This window comes from Miniopterus schreibersii (genome assembly GCF_964146895.1).
Source record: "Miniopterus schreibersii genome assembly, chromosome: X".
NCBI classification, from domain to species: Eukaryota; Metazoa; Chordata; class Mammalia; order Chiroptera; family Miniopteridae; genus Miniopterus; species Miniopterus schreibersii.
In genome coordinates, this window is record NC_138104.1 from 53,930,036 (window position 1) to 53,948,025 (window position 17,990).

The window sequence follows — 17,990 nt, forward strand, 5'->3', positions numbered from 1 at the left end:
CTGCCCTACTATGGCTATGGAATTGGTTCCACAGTTTCCTGGATTTCTTGATCAAGATTCCTATTCAAGTGAGAATGGATGCTATACTCAGAACTTAGGTAGGGCTACAAGATTCTTTCCTTGCAGAATGGGCTCCACTGCCATTACACCTCTATGGCTGGGGATGCAACAAATGAGGCAGTACTGCCCACCAAAGACCCTGGCCAGATGGGTCCACCAGATCAGTACTGCACATTGGTAGGGCCACTGGCTGGCCTCTCTTCTCAGTGCCATAGCAAGTGGAGCTATTGGGTGGACCAGACAGCTTCCAAGGTGTTCTGCTTAGGCTTCCTGGTTGGACTTGACTGAGTGTTTATTAAACTGTAGGCAGGGTTTTGATGCTTCTTCCCTGTTCAGGCAGGATGACAGATCTGGTTCTAAGGGTGGCACAACTCATTGACTGGGGACCCAAATCAGACAGACTGCCTACCAAGTTCCCTGGCAGACAAGTTCGCTGGGTCAGCTCTGCATGTGGAAAAAACCGCTATCTGGGCTTTCTGCTCAGGTTCTGCTATAATTGGAGCTGTTGGATGAGCTAGATAGCTTCCCAGGTATTTTGGCTAGACCATCTGGTCAGGCAGGACTTTGGACTCTATTCAGTAATAGGTGGGGCTTTAAATCCATTTACCTGCTCAAGCAAAGCCTCAGAACAGGCTCCATGGCTGATCTGGCTTGTTAGATTGGGAAGCTAGACAAGAAGAACTTCCCACCAAGCTCCTTGTCCAGAATGGGCCTCTAGTTCAACTCTTCAGATAAGCATAGCCACTTGTTAAGCTTTCTGCTTTGTTGCTGTTGTAAGCAGGGTCATGGTGTAATGCTGTGCAGCTTCCCAGCTGCCCTGGTTAAATTTACTGGTTGGGCAAGGCAAGGGCTATATTAAGCAGTAAATAGGACTTCAGTTTTCTTTTTCTGCCTGGGTGGTGTGGTAGAACAGATTCTAGGCCTGTATAGCTCATTGGCTATAGACAAAATCAGACAGAACTGTCCACCAAGTTTCCTGGCAAGATGGGGCCATGAGTTTGGCTCCACAGATGGGCAGAACCACTGGCTGGTATCACTACTTGAGTTCTGTTTTGAGGAGGAACTCAAGTCTGCCAAGATCCCAGCACTGATTTCTGTAAACCCCACCCTGTTCTCTCTTTCAATCTGATCTTCAGTAGTCAAGCCCCACAGACTCTTCCTGTGTTCCCCGTGAGTTGAGACCCAAGTGGTTTTGGTGGGTGGGAAGTGACCTGCAATGGGATGGAGCTGGATATTTACCTTGGGCTCTCTTGTTCTCACTGGAGAAATAGTCAGCCTAGGTAGGCCCTGTTGATGCAGCAATATGCTGGTCTTGGGTGTGGTTAGTAGCTGTTCTTTTACCTTTCTCAGTCTCTGTGACCCAGGGTGGCACGTCAGCCTCACCTCTGTGTTCTGGGGTTTTCACAATGTTTTCTTGTCTATGAGTAGTTCCTAGTTGGTTTCTTGTGAGAGAGACTGAAATAAGGAATGATGTGTGTTGCTATTTTGATTGTCACTTTCCTAATATATTTGGAAATTATGAACTGTGATGTCTCCAGCTTTGTTCTTTCTCAGGACCGATTTAGCTATTTGTGGTCTTTCGTAATTCCATATAAATCATAGTTTTTCCTACTTCTGTAAAAAGTGCCATTGTGTATTCAATACAGATTGCATTGAATTGGGTAGCATGGACATTTTAATAATATTAAGTATTTCTACCCATTAACAAGGATGTCTTTCCATTTGTTTGTATTTTGGTTAATTTCTTTTATCAATTACTTATAGTTGTTGGCATAGAAGTCTTTCACCTCCTTAGTTTATTCTTAATAATTTTATTTGTTTTGGGGACTGTTTTAAATGGTATTGTTTTTCTAATTTCTTTTTTAGATATTTTGTTAGTGTATAGAAACAAAACTGATTTTGTATGTTGGTATTTTCATCTTGCAAATTTACTGAATTGGTTTATTCTAAGTTTTTTATTTAGTCTTCGGGGTTTTGTATACATAAGATCATATCATCTCCAAACAGATTATTTTACTTCTTCCTTTTCAATTTCAATGCCTTTTATTTCTTTTGCTTGCTTAATTGTTCTGGCTAAGACTTCCAGTACTGTGTTAAAAAGAGGTGGCAAGAGTGGGAATCCTTTGCTTTGTTTCTGATTTCAAAATAAAATTTATAACTTTTCACCATTGATTATAATGCTTGCTGTGGGCTTTTCATATATGAACTTTATTATGTTGAATTATTTTACTTGTCTTCTTAGTTTTAATTTTTTATCATGAAAGTGTGGAAAATGTTTTTGAATATTGTCAAAAGTTTTTCTGTATCTATTGAGGAGATCTTGTGATATTTATCCTTTATTCTTTTGATATGATTATTAGACTAATTGCTTTTCCGATATCAAACCATGTTTACATCTCAGGGAAAAATCTAACTTGACCATGGTGTATGGTCCTTTTAATATGCTGTTGCATTTGGTTTGCTATAATTTTCTTGAGGATTTTTGCATAAGTATTCATCAAAGATATTGGCCTGTAGATTTCTTTACTTGTGATGTTTTTGGTATTAGGATAATACTTGCTTCATTAAATGAGTTTAAAAGTGTTCTCTCCTCTTTAATTTGTTGAAAGAGTCTAAGAAGGATTGACTGACATTATTCTTTAAATATTTGGTAGAATTAATGAAAGAAACAATCTGGTCCTGCACTTTTCTTTGTTCGAAGATTTCTTTTTTCCAAAAATTCATTAGTTTATTAAAGTAGATTATAATGAATGTTTCAGATATTTAAATAAATTAACCTTTAATGAGTACTCAGGGGTCAAGGAAAAAGAATGACAGAAAATTAGGAGTATTTAGCCTGATTGTTGCATAATGCACAGTGATTAGGTGTTTTTTTACTGAATGTTCATTGCTGTATAACAATACTAACAAATTAAAAAATTAAATTTAAAATATCTGTAGATTATAATTGTTGCCTGCTATGATATGTACACAAATACCACTTTTGGATTTAATAGCATTCCCTGTAACTATAACAGAAGGAGACAGGAAGATTTGTTATTGCCATCCATACATTTTGAAATGTCTCATGTGAGCAAAGCTTTGGTCAGTTAGGGTCATTTACTCCTAACATGCAGGACGTGCTTTTCGCATTTCAGCATTTGAGTCTTATTCTGAGTTTCTAATACTTGTGCCCTAAATAATATTCATTGATAACAAGTTCCTTAGGATATATATTGGTATTTGAACATTTTTTTAAAAAACAACTTTCTGCACTTCTTTGCAAGTTCTGGTTTATAATTAGCAAAATTCTTAAGCGGTTTTGGAGCAATATTGGAAATTCTATTATTTTTCTCTAGATGACTTAACTGTAATACTAATAAATCATTTACTGACTGTGAAATAAGTTTTGAGCAGGTGATAGTAGGAAGGCGTTATTCCAAGCCTCCTTCCTCTCTTGTTTTCTACCCCATTACTAAGTTTTGTATCAGGGTTTTATTACTACTTTTTATCTAGACCTTTATGGGTTTTTTTCTCTTTTTTTCTTAATTTTGCTTTTGTTTAAAATATTACAGATGTCCCTTTTCTCTCCAATAACCCTTTCCACCCCGTCCCATCCCCCTTCCCCATCCCCTCCCCACCATTGCCTGTGTCCCTCGGTTGTGAATATATGCATATAAATTCTTTGATTACTCTCTCCCCTTCCACCCACCCGCCCTCCTCTATCCCTCTGACATTCGTAAGTCTGATCTATGCTTCCATGTCATTGAATCTATTCTGTTCATCAGTTTATTAAGTTCTTTAGATTCCACATATAAGAGATATCACGTGATGTTTGTTTTTCTCTGCCTGGCTTATTTCACTTAGCATAAATTTTTCCAGGTCCATCCATACTGTCCCAAAGGGTATGAGATCCTTCTTCTTTACAGCTGCGTAGTATTCCATGGTGTATATATCCCACAGTTTTTTTATCCACTCATGTACTGATGGGCACTTGGGCTGTTTCCAGATCTTAGCTATTGTAAACAGCACTGCTATGAACATAGAGGTTCATATATTATTTTGATTAGTGTTTCAGGATTCTTAGGATATATTCCTAGAAGTGGAATCACTGGGTCAAAAGCAGCTCCATTTTTAATTTTTTGAGGAACCTACATACTATTTTCCATAGTGGTTGCACCAGTCTGAATTCCCACCAGCAATGCACTAGGGTTCCCCTTTCTCCATATCCTCGCCAGCACAAGTAATTTGTTGATTTGTTGATGGTAGCCATTCTTACGGGTGTGAAATAATACTTCATTGTGGTTTTAATTTGCATTTCTCTGATACTTAGCGATGTTGAGCATTTTCTCATGTGTCTCTTGGCCATCTGTAGGCCCTCTTTGGAGAAGTGTCTATTCAGGTCCTTTGCCTATTTCTTAATTGGGTTGTTTGTCTCTTCTTCCTGAGAAGTACGAGTTCTTTGTACATTTTGGAAAGCAGCCCCTTATCAGATACATCCTTGGCAAATATGTTTTCCCAGGCCTTGGAATTCCTATGTATTTTGAGGCTGTTTTCTTTTGCTGTGCAGAAGCTTTTTAGTTTGATGTAGTCCCATATGTATTTTTTCTTTTGTTTCTCATGCCCTAGAAGATGAATCAGTGAAAATTCCACTACGTGGGATGTCTGTGACTTCACAGCCTATGTTTTCTTCCAGAATTTTTATGCTTTCATGACTTACATTTAAGTCTTTTATCCATTTTGAGTTTATTTTTGTGTATGGTGAAAGTTGGTGGCCTAGTTTCATTTTTTGCCTGTATCTGTCCAATTTTCCCTGCACCACTAATTGAATAGACTGCCTTTACCCATTGTATGCTCCTGCCTCCTTTGTCAAATATTAACTGACCATAATGGTGTGGGTCTGTTTCTGGGGACTCTGTTCTGTTCAGTTGACCTATATTTCTGTTGTACCAATACCAGGCTGTTTTGATTACAGTGGCTTTGTAATACAGTTTGAAATCTGGTAATGTGATCCTTCCCACTCTGTTCTTTTCTCTCAAGATGGCTGTAGCTATTTGGGGTCTTTCTTGTTCCATATAAATTTTTGGAATATTTGTTCTAGATCTGTTAAATATGCTGTTGGCATTTTAATAGGCATTTAATTGATTTGATAAATGGCTTTGTGTAGTATGGACATTTTAATGACATTAATTATTCCAATACATGAGCATGGTATATTCTTCCACTTGTTTAAATCTTCCTCTATTTCTTTTTACAGTGTCATATAGTTTTCCAAGTACAGGTCTTTTACTTCCTTGGTTAAGTTTATCCTAAGGATCTTGTTTTTTTAGTTCCAATGCTATATGGTATTCTTTTCTTAGTTTCTCTCTCTGAAAGTTCATTGTTGGTGTATAAGAATGCCATTGATTTCTGGATGTTGAGTTTGTATCCAGCTACTTTGCCAAATTCATTTATCAAATCTAGTAGTACTTTGATGGAGTGTTCAGGGTTTTCTATGTACAATATCATATCATCTGCAAATAATGACAGTTTTGCTTCCTACTTTCCAATTTGGATACGTTTTTTGTTTTCTTCCTATCTGATGGCTGTGACTCTGACTTCCAGTACTAAGTTGAATAAGAGTAGTGAGAGTGGATATTCCTGTCTTTTTCCTGTTTTTAATGGAAATGGCTTTAGCTTTTGCCCATTGACTATGATATTCGCTATCGATCTGTCATATATGGCCTTTACTATGTTGAGGTATGATCTTTCTGTTCCCACTTTGCTGAGAGTTTTTATCAGAAATGGGTTCTGGATTTTGTCAAGTGCTTTTTCTGCATCTATTGATATGATCATATGATTTTTGTCCTTCATTTTGTTTACGTGATGTATCACGTTTATTTATTTGTGGATGTTGTACCAGCCTTGCACCCCCAGAATTAATCCCACTTGTTCGTGGTGCATGATCTTTTTAAAGTATTGCTGGATCCAGTTTGCTAGTATTTTAGTGAAGATTTTAGCATCTATGTTCATCAAGAATGTTGGTCTGTAATTTTCTTTCTTTGTAGTGTCTTTATCTGGTTTTGGGATTAAGATGATACTGGCCTCATAAAAAGGGTTTTGGAGTTTTCCCTCCTTTTGAATATTCTGGAATTGTTTGAATTAGAATAGGTGTTAATTCTTCTTTGAATATTTGGTAAAACTCACCTGTAAATCCATCTGGTCCAGGACTTTTGTTTGCTGGGAGTTTTTTGATTACTGCTTCAATTTCATTAGTTGTTATATGGCCTACTCAGCTTTTCTGCCTCTTCTTGATTCACCTTTGGAAGGTTGTATACTGCTAGGAATTTCCCCCATGTTGTCCAATTTGTTGGCATACAGTTGCTCATAATATTTTCTTACAATCCTTTGAATTTCTGTTGGGTCAGTTGTTATATCGCCTCTTTCATTTCTGATTTTATTTATTTGGGTACTCTCTCTTTGTTTCTAAGTTAGTCTGGCTAAAGGTGCATCAATATTACTGATCTTTTCAAAGAACCAGCTCTTGGTTTCATTGATTTTTTTGTATTGTTTTTTAGTCTCTATGTCATTTCTGCTCTCATCTTTATTATTTCCTTTCTCAGGGCTTTCCTTGCTGTTCTCTTTATAGTTTTTTACTTGTGTGTTAGATGGTTCATTAGATCTTTTTCTTCTTTCTTGAGGTATGCCTGTAATGCTATGAATTTTCCTCTCAGGACTGCTTTTGCTGTGTCCCATAGATTTTGAGTTGTTGTCTGGTCATTTTTGTTTTTTTCCATGAAGTGTTTGAATTCTTCCTTGATCTCATTGCTAACCCATTCATTGTTTAATAGCATGATATTTAGCCTCCTTGTGTTTGTATATTTTTGAGTTTTTTTTATAGCGGTTGATTTCTCGTTTCATGGCATTGTGACCCGAGAAAATGCTTGATATGATTTTAATCTTGTTTTATTTGTAGAGACTTGCTTTGTGCCCTAACATGTGGTCTTTTTTTGAGAATGTTCCATGTGCACTTGAGAAAAATGTGTATTCTGCTGCTTTGGGGTGAAATGTTCTGTAAATGTCAATTAAATCCATTAGGTCTAGTGAGTCATTTAAGGTCTGTGTTTTCCTGCTGATATTTTGTCTTGATGATCTGTCCAATGCTGATAGTGGGGTGTTGAAGTCCCACACTGTGATTGTGTTGCTGTCAATCTCCCCGTAAATGTCCTCCAAGAAATTTTTTATATATTTAGGTGCTCCTATTTTGGGTACATAAATGTTCATAAGGGTTATTTCCTCCTGTTGGATTGATTCCTTTAGTATTATGTAGTGACCATCTTTGTCACTTGTTATGGTCTTTATTTTGAAGTCTATTTTGTCAGAAATAAATATTGCTACTCCAGCTTTCTTTTCCTTTCCATTTGCATGGAATATTTTATTTCTTCGCTTCACTTTTAGCCTGTGTGATTCTTTTGCTCTCAGGTAGGTCTCTTGTAGACAGCATATATTTGGTTCCTGTTTTCTTATCCATTCAGCTACTCTATGTCTCTTGATTAGACCATTTATTCCATTTACATTTAAGGTTACTATTGATATAAACTTATTTACTGCCAGTTTTCTTCTTAATGCTGATGTATCTTTCTCTCTCTATTCCTTCTTTCTCTTAGAGCAGTCCTTTTAGCATTTCTTGCTATCCTGGTTTGGTGGTACTGAACTCCCTTACCCTTTTTTTTTTTTTTTTTTGGTCTGGGAAGCTCTTTATTTCACCTTCAATTTTCAATGATAGCCTTGCTGGATAAAGCAATGTTGGTTTCATGTTCTTGCTTTTCATTACTTTGACAGCTTCATGCCACTCCCTTCTGGCCTGAAGAGTTTCTGTTGAGAAATCAGCTGTAATGCTTATGGGGGTTCCCTTGTAGGTGACTGCTTGTCTCTTTCTTGCAGCCCTTAATGTTTCCTCTTTGTCTTTGCCATTTGCCATTTTAATTATGATGTTTCTTGGAGTGGGTCTCTTTGGGTCCCTCTTGTTTGGAACCCTCTGTGCTTTCTGAACTTGTGTGCCTTCCTCCCTCGCCAGCCTAGGGAAGTTTTCTGTCATCATTTCTTCCACCAAGTTCTCTATCCCTTGCTCTCCTTCCTCCCCCTCTGGCACTCCTATAACGCGAATGTTGTTTCACCTCATGTTGTCCCAAAGCTCCCTTAGATTGTCCTTATGCTTTTTAAATGTTTTTTTCTTTTCACTGCTCTGATTGATTTTTTTCTACCTTATCTTTTAAGTTACTTATTCTATCCTCCGCTTCATTGAGCCTGCTTTTAATTCCTTCCAGTGCATCTTGATATCAGATACAGCATTCTTTATTTCTGTCTGATTTTTTTTGGTGTTATGTATCTCTTTTTTCATGTTTTCCCTGAAGTCCTCTATATAATCCCCTGTTTCCTTGTTTTTCTCATTAAGTTCCTTGAGCATCTTCATAATCAGTACTCTGAACTCGGTTTCTGATAGCTTGCTTAGCTCCATCTCATCTTTCACTTTTTATGGCAATATTTTCTTTTCTTTAATTTGGGGGTTGTTTCATTATCTCCCCATTTTAGTAGGTTTTAGTCTCTGTATCTATATATTAGATATATTTGCTCTCTCCCAGTCTTATGGGGTGGGATTTTTGTCTTGTGAATCCAATGGAGCCCAGAGGTTTGTTTTCCTTATACTTCTGAAGTCTTTGTTCTAGGCATGTCCCTCTCGTAGGTGTCCCTTTTGTGGTTTCTTTATGTTCTCCCAATGTGGTTGGGTCTAGATTGTCTTTGAGTGTTCCTTGGGAGGACTCTCCTCTCAGGTTGGCTGTGTGTCTCAGCACCAGCCTTGTCATGTAAGCTGTTGTATGGGTGCTTGCAAGGCAGCAGAATACCCAATTAAATTTCCAGCAAACAGGAGGTATCTTATAAAATATCTTGACAGTCACAATGAAAACAAGCCAAGTGAAAATGGAACTGGGAGAGTGAAGGGAGAACACACACACACACACACACACACAAAAGTTTAAAAAAGAAAGAGAAAGTAAAGTAACGCTTATAGAGAGAGAAGTATATTGTTAATGGTGAAAATTTAGAAAATTATAATAGTAAACTAAAATTTTAAAAATAGAGAAGCTACTGGGAGATAATAGAGGCAGAGAAAAGATTCTGAAATAAGCGCCAGGAAAAAATTAAGGGAGAGAATACTAATAGGATAATAGTTGAAAACGAGAAAGTAGAAATACAAGAAACAGAAACGAAACTAACAATTGAACAAAAAGACAGTAAGACAGAAGGGAGGATAACAAAAGAATGAAAGAAAAGAAGAAGAACAAAAAGGGGAAAAAAGAAATGAAAAAAGTTATGCCAATGGATCGAGAGGAGAGAGAGAGGCAAAGCCTGATAAGTGATTTGGAGGAAATGATAGAAAAAATCAGTAAACTTGGTTATAATGATAAAGTCCCTGTTGGAAGATTTTTGATTACTCATTCATTCTACATACTCATTCAGAGTTTCTATTTCTTCATGATTTAGTTTAAGTAGATTGTATGAATCTAGCAATTTATCTATTTCTTCTAGGTTATCTCAATTGTTGATGTATAATTGTTCATTATTGTATCTTAAGATTCTTTTCATTTCTACAGCATCAGTTATAATGTCTGTTCTTTTTTTTCTGATTTTATTTGAGTCTTTTCTCTTTTTAAAAACAGTCTGTCAATTTTTTATTCTTTTCAAAAAACCAAGTCTTGATTTCATTAATTTTTCTATTGTTTTCTAGTTCTTTTATTTCTGCTCAAATCTTCATTTTCTTATTTCTGCTAACATCTGATTAAGTTGTTCTTTTTATAGCTTCTTGAGTTATAAAGTTTGGTTGTTTATGTGAGATTGTTCTTTTTTTTTAAGAAATGTAGTTATTTCTATGAACTTAGTGCTGCTTTTTCTAAAGTTTACCAATTTTATTGATACTTTCAGAGAGTGACATATCTGTTTCATTGTTTTTTCTCTAATATTTTTATCTTTTCAAATCTCTCAATTCTTCTACTTATGTTTATTTTTTTTTTTTCATTCTGTTTTCTTTAAGTTTATTTTGGTCTTTTTTTCTGGGTTACTCAGTTGGAAGCTTAGATTATTGATGTCAGGCTTTTCTTCTTTTCTAATGTATACAATCAGTGCTGTAGTTTCTGTCTCAGCCTTGGGTTAGTTGTGTAACACAAATTTTAATACATTTTCTTTTTTAAATTTATCTTCATTGTTGAAAAAATTACAGATGTTACCCTTTCCCCCCACATTTACTTCCTGTACACAGCTCTTGCCCCCTCCACAGGCCTCCAGGCACTATTATCTGTTCATGGGCTATGCATATATGAATATAAGTTCTTTGGTGAATCTCTTCCTGCCCACCTCCACCCCCTTCCCTCTGAAATACGTCAATCTGTTGCACACTTTAATGTTTCTGGATCTATTTTGTTAATCAGTTTATTTTGTTCATTACATTGCACATATAAGTGAGATCATGTGATACTTGTCTTTCTCTGACTTGCTTATTTCTCTTAGCATAATACTCTCCAGGTCCCTCCACATTGTCTCAAAGGGTAAGAGATACTTCTTTTTCACAGCTGCATAGTATTTCGTTGTGTAAATGTACCACAGCTTTTTCATCCACTCATTTAATGATGGGAATTTTGGCTGTTTCCAGATCTTAGCTATTATAAATAATGCTGCTATGAACATAGGGGTGCGTATATTCTTTCTGATTAGTGTTTCAGGCTTCTTAAGATATTTTCCTAGAAGTGGGATCAATGAGTCAAATGGCAATTCCATTTTTAATTTTTTTGTATATTTTTTTCTTTCAGCTTAATGTATTTTTAATTTCCCTTGAGGTGACCTCTTTGATGAATTATGAGGAAGTTTGGTGTTTAATATTCAAGCATTTGTAGATTTTCCTGTAATATTTCTGTTATTGATTTCTAGTTTGATTTTATTATGGTTGGTAAACATAGTTGGTATGATTTCAGTTCTATTAAATAATTTCCGGTTTGTTTATGGACTAAGACATAGTGTATTATGGCATATGTATTGTTGGCACCTCAAAAGAGTGTGCATTCTTCTGTTTTTGGATGGAGTATTCTAAATGAATGTGAATTAATTCCTACCATTTGATATTTTTCTTGCACTCTTTTATATCTTTGCTTAGTGTCTATCTAATTGTTTTGTGACTTGTTTTGAGGTGTTGAAACCTCCAATTATAATTATGGCTTTGTCTTTTTCTTTTTTCAGATCTGTTAGTGTTTGGTTCACATATTTTGAAGCTCTATATTTTGGTGCCTTGATATGTAGGGCTGCTGTGTCTTCTTGGTGAGTTGACCTTCTTATAATTATGTCATTTTTCTTTTTGCCTCTGATATTTTCTTTGCTCTGATATCCACTTCTTCTGATATCAACACAGACAATCCTGCTTTTCTCTAATGTTTGCATGTTATATCTCTTTCACATTCTTTACTTTCAGCTTGTCTATATTATATTTGAAGTGATTTTTCTAGTAGACTATGTAAAGTTGAATCATATTTTTAAATCCACTCTACCAATCTCTCTCTTTTAATTGGTGTACTTATTTATGCCATTAAATGAAAATACTGACATATTAGGGCTTTTAAACCTGCTGTTTTATTGTTTATTTTCTGTATGTTCTGTTTCTTTTCATGTTTCTCTTTTCTTGCCTTCTTGTTGGTTACTTAAACATCTTTTATAATTCCGTTTTTATTTACCTATAACATTTTTAGTATATCTCTTCATATATTGGTTTTAGTGGAAAGTTAGTATATACATATTTGTGTACTAGAACAATCACAAATATAATATGTATATATGTAACTATATATTACATTATATTATACTATACAATATGTTATTTTATACATTATTATGTACTATTATATAGTCTATTCCTGTCATCTTATTAATTATGGTGAAGTATAGAAACATTAACAACTTTTATGTTACTTAATTTTGTTGCATATATAGTTTTCTTAAATATTTCCTCTATATATATTTAGAAGCAAATAAGGCAGTATTATAATTTTGTTTAATATGTCAAACAATCTTGAAGACTCAAGGGAAAATGAAAACTTTATTTATTGCTAGTATTTTTGCTTACTATGTTCTTTCTTCCTTCCTGAAATTTCAGATTTTCTCCTTTTATTTCCATTCTATTTAAAGAACTTTCTTTAGCCATTCTTTTAGGGTAAGTCTGCCTATGACAAATTCTCTTAATTTTCTTTCATTTGAAAATATCTTGATTTCCCTTTTATGTCTGAAGGATATTTTCACTGGTATAGAATTCTGGGTCAAAAGATTTTTTTTTAGCTCTTGAAAAATATTGTTCTACTTCCTTTTGTCTTTTATCATCTGTGATGGGATTCTGCTGTCATTTACCTTGGCCAAATTTGGGATGTTTACAGTGTCAACATGAATAAAGAGGTAAACTGAAGCAAGCTCAAATGATCACAGGTTGAGTTTATTTGGGGATAGAAGAGGAATTGCAATTCTGGAAATGCATTCTGTAGCAAGGTACAGGGAAGCCCATTGAGAGTTTGAGAACAGGCTGTATTTATGGGCAAAGAGTACAAAGAGAAGGAAGTTCAACTAAAGTCCAAGCAGTAAATTCATTGGCTTGACTGTGGACATAGATTCTTGCTGGATGTTCACTGGTCAGGGATAAGTCTTGGTCTTCTGTTAAATTAGGCATTTGTGGAAAATCAGGCTATAATTTCTTAAATTCTGTTCTTCTGAGTGCATGGGATTGTTCATTTCATATCCTCTGGTTCCATTTTAAACTGAAATATTTTCACAAGAGCCAATTATTTTTGGAGTACTTTTCCAGTCTCTTTTATTCTTTCATCTGGAACTCTAATCACACAAATGTTTGGTAGATTTTTTTGTTATAGTCTTACATGTCTTTAAAACTCTATTCTTTTTGTTTGTTTTCTCTCTGTTATTTAGTTTTAATAATTTCTATTGTTCTAGCTTACACTTTTTTCTCTCTCTCCTCTTCATTCTTCTGTTGAGCCCATCCAGTGAGCTTTATATTTTAGTTATTTTATTTTTTATTTCTAAGAGTTCCATTTGATTCACCTTTATATCTTTCCTGAGAATTTCTCTTTTTTAGTGTGGAGTAGTCCTTCAGTTTTTATTCGGTGGAATAGTTTATGTAAAACATCTCTTTGTTATTAAATACTAAGGTTTACTTTTTTTTCTTTTTTAAAAGTAAATTTTAATTGAAGTGTAACATACATTATATAGATACAGATTAATAAATTCATGAACACAGCCATCTAATCACCTCCCAGATTAAGAACTTGAACCTTGCCAGTGCTCAGATGTTCCTTTATGCTCTCTTCCAGATAACCTTATTTATATCTCCATAGACTAATTCGGCCTGTTTTTACAACTTTATAAATATGAAATCATCTAAAATTTACTCTTATCTGGCTTCTTTTGGCAAATATTATGTTTACAAATTTTATTCATGTAGCTGTAGTTTATTCTTTATTCTTGCTCTATAATATTCTATGCTAAAATATATTACAATGTATTTATCCATGCTACTGATCATGGACATTGTTTCCAGTTTGGGGATATTTTGAAGAGTGGAATTGTTGGGTGACAGTGTGTGTGTATGTGTGTGTGTTAGTAGTTGATGGCAAATAATTTTTCATAGTGAATGTATCAACTTTCATTGTACTAGCAGTGTATGGGAGTTCCAATTGCTCGAAGTCTTTAACAACACGTGGTATTGTCATTTTGAAAGAATTAAGCTATTTTGACATGTGGACAGTGGTGTCTCCTGAAAATAAGGGTGTGTAACCTGTGGGCCACAGCTGACCTGTAAGAGTGACCTATCAATGGGTGCAGAAGGACACTAGAGGACTAGAGGGCACAGGTTGAACAGAGAGACTTCTGCTTTGGTGGGGAGCTATGGTGATAACAGGTATTCTTTTTTTTAGCGTTTTTTAGTGAATTTATTGAGGTGACATTGGTTAATAAAATTATATATGTTTCAGGTGTACAATTCTATAATACTAAGACTTTCTATTACTTCGCTGATACTATTTCCATTTGTTTCAAGTGTCTTCATAATTGTTCACTGAAGCATTTCTAATATATCCTCTTTAAAACATTTTTTCTGATTATTCTAATTTATCTGTCTTGCTATTGTTATCTATTGATTATCTTTTTCATTCTGGTTGATACCTTTCTGGTCTTGGTATAATGAGTGATTTTCAATTGTAACCTCAACATTTTAGAATTTTCTTATGAAACTTTGGATCTGAGTGAAACTTTCTGTTATAACTTTCTCTGACACTGTTACAGCAGCTAAGGGGAGGGTAGCTACATTCAGGTGGAAGTAGACATTCATGCTCCACTTTTAGCCTCTGTTGACACCAAATGGGAAATTTTCTTCACTATGGCTGAATGGGGGTGGGAATTCTGGCTCTTTACATGTCCCATATTGACACTGTGTTGGGGAGGTGAGGTTGGTTATTGTATTATGGGGGAAAAAATACTCCCTATGTGGCCTTCTCTGATACCACCTTGGTGGGGGTTTGGGAGCTCCTTGTTACAACTTTGTAAGAGTGGAAGTATAGGAATCCCCACTTGGATTTTGCTTGCATGGGTTGGAATGGTCTCATTTTTTTATGTGGCATTTGGCTGGAATGAAGATCTTGTTGGGGTTTTTTAAAAAAATTTGTCTTCCTAAGCTACTCATTTCCTTGTCCTTTGGCTAAAGAGAACAGAATTTTTCTGAGACTTTTATATTCTCTGCCCATTGGCATTTCTGGAATACTCTTTTTTTTCAGATCAAGTCTGTGATATATGAAGCAAAATGAAAACTCAAGGAAGTCAATGCTATGTTGTTCCTTACCTCTTAAGTTCCCTAGCTATTCTGTCTTCTTTTCTTCACTTTTTGGGGTCTTATGTTTGTTTTATATGTAATAGACAAAGTTTTTAGTTGTACTTGGCAGGAGAAATTAAAAAAAGTACATCTCCATTTTCCCAGAAGTAGAAAATACAGCACATGACTTAAAAATCCATTTATCTCTAATTTTCTGTATTACAAGATCTAAATTGCATCTCTTCATAGCCTCAGGCCTGATATTTTATCAAGTCATTCAGGAAAAAAGTGCCATTTTATTTAATTATTTTTAATGTTGACACTATTACAGATGTCCCCTATCCCCTTGTTTGTCCACCTCCACTTAGCTCCTGCCCTCTACCCTATCCTTCACCATGCTGTTTTATGTGTCCATAGGCTATGCATATATGTTCTTTAGCTAATCCTTAGATAAAAGAATGTGAAAAGTGCTACTTCAGAAGCCCATTTTAAGGCAATACACAGTTACACAATTGAATATCTGTTCTCGAACTTAACTCATTCTGGAAGGCTGTTTGAGAAGTGATTTGTTCAAAAACTGAATCATTTTTCCCATTAGAAAGAATGTAAATTTAATTAAATCATTCCAGACCCCCAAATGATTCCCTCTTTTAAACTTTCTTATATATAGTACATGTCTAATGTACACTTCAATGTATAAACAAACACTTTTTCTTAAATTTATCAAACCACCCCCTACTAGACATACAAGAGTAACTTTTAGCACTCATTCCAAGGATGTCTTTTAGGAAGTCAGCATGCAACATCTTCACTTTTTTACATATCACTCCCTCAGAAATGCTGTCACTCGCTGTTTTCATTTATCCAAATCAACAACAGTTATTCTACCTCTTCAATGGCCTGTGATCATTGTTTCTTTACACCCTTAACAACATTAGCACTCTTGATGCCCCCTTTATGTTTTAAAATTGTGTTAATTGTCCATTTCACCCACAACAAAAGCCAAAAATAACCCACAAAAACATTCACAGCACAATTTTCTGAGATATTAACAACGTGAGGTTTAGTGCTAAACTGACTCCTTTTCTCTCCTTTGCTTGTGGCCTGAGGTGATGTATCAGCATGAAAGTGTTGTCAGGTCAAGAACCTAAGTTCTGTGTTCCAAATGGCAGCAGATTAAGTGGAAGCTACACTCACACTCTTCCAGTACCAAACTGAAATTACAACTAAAATATAGAAAAACCATCCTGAATAATCAACTGAAGACTATCTGGAGAGCACCCTCATAACCAAGGACGTAAAGTGGATAATGCATAGTGATGGGTAGGAAGTGTGGAGGCGCAAGACTGCTGGCTGGGCTCTCACAAGCAGCAGCTGACATTTCCCAGGGATATCTCAGCTGTGGGGGGTTCCTACTGAGAATTCTGGGGTCTAAACTCCAAGATGGGCTCCCCAGCCCAGAGCACCAGAACTGAGAAAGGTGCCCACATATTAGCTGGCTGTGAAAAACAGCTGGGTTTCTGTCTGACAGGGAGAAACAGCTGGTAATAGAGAAACAGCCCTCTTAAAGGGCCAAGACACAAAATTTCATGTGCAGCCACTCACCTGGCACTCTGGCAGAGGGAGGGCAGAGTGAACTAGATCTGTGTGAGGACAGTCAAGGGGTTCTGACTCTGGAAATAGAGCTCAGAAGGTTGCCATCTGGAGTCCTGTGCTCAATCATTCCCCAATACTGCAGAGGACATGTTTCTCAGGCAGACCTTTGCCAACCAGGCAGCTTTAGCCTGGGGGTCAAGCAATTAACCCATCTGTTGGAAAATGTCTGGCCCTGCTCTGTGGAGTTTACACTTTGCTGTGATCTACAGCCTGAAACTCATTAAGAGACTCAGAATTACAATCAGCCTGCAGGCAAAGGAGTATTTCTGGGTGCTTTTAGTCTTTGCCTAATCTGCTTCTGAACCCAAGGCTTGGAAAAGCAGACCTTGGTGTGCATCTTGGTCCTGTCCAAATGCACCCAGCGACAGTGGAGGGAGCCACAAGCAGTGGATCACTGAAAGCTTCAAGCACAGTACTCACAGCCGGTCACAAAGAGCATCTGCCATTGGCCTGCACCAGAGACCCTCCAAAAAAACTGACTGTGATAGCAGATCTACCTAATACATAGAAACAATTCCTAACAGGCGGCCAAAATGGGAAGACTGACAAGCCCTAATTGAAAGAACAAGACAATTCTCTAGAAGAAACGATAAATGAAATGGATATAAGCAATCTATCAGATACAAAGTTCAGAATACTGATCATAAGAATGCTCAACAGCATGAGAAAAGATGGAAACTGTAAAGGAAATTAAGAATGACATAGCAGAAGTAAAAAATACATTGGAGGGAATAAACAGCAGATTAGTGGTAACTGAGAATCAGATTAGCAAATTAGAAGACAGGGAAGAAAAAAATTACTCAATCAGAGAACCAGAAAGAAAAAACACTTCAAACACAGGAGGACAGTTTAAGGGAACTGTGGGGCAAAATGAAACATAACAATATTCACATCATAGAATTGCCAGAAAGCGAAGAAAGTGAGCAAGGGATAGAAAACCTATTTGAATAAATAGTGGCGGAAAACTTCCCTAAACTGGTGAAGGAAAAAGTCACACAAGTTCAGGAGGCACAGACAGTCCCAAGCAAGAAGAATCCAAAGAGGCCCAGGCCCAGACACATCATAATTAAAATGCCAGAAATTCAAGATAGAGAGACTCTTGAAGGCAGCAAGAGAAGAGCAACTTGTTAATTACAAAGGAGCTCCCATAAGGCTGTCAGCTGATTTCTCATCAGAAACTTTGCAGGCTAGAAGGGAATTGCATGAAGTATTCAAGGTATTGAAAAGCAAGAATCTGAAACCAATACTACTTTATCCAGCAAAGCTATCATTCAGAATAGATGGTGAAATAAAGAGCTTCCCAGACAAAAGAAAAAGACTAAAGAGTTTATCAGCACCAAAGCAGCATTCCAAGAAATGTTAAAAGGACTGCTGTAATAAGTAGAATGCTTGGTGAAACTCCCCTATGAAGCCA

General features: G+C 36.0%; 1 protein-coding gene across 1 annotated transcript in view; it reads left to right on the forward strand.

Moving 5' to 3' along the window:
• Nucleotides 1–17,990, forward strand: part of ZC3H12B (zinc finger CCCH-type containing 12B) — a gene marked incomplete at its 3' end in the record, with an annotated part of 347,079 nt that overhangs the window by 39,142 nt on the left and 289,947 nt on the right. The window contains exon 2 of the mRNA XM_081125898.1: nucleotides 11,305–11,382. The remainder of the gene's footprint in view (nucleotides 1–11,304; nucleotides 11,383–17,990) is intronic.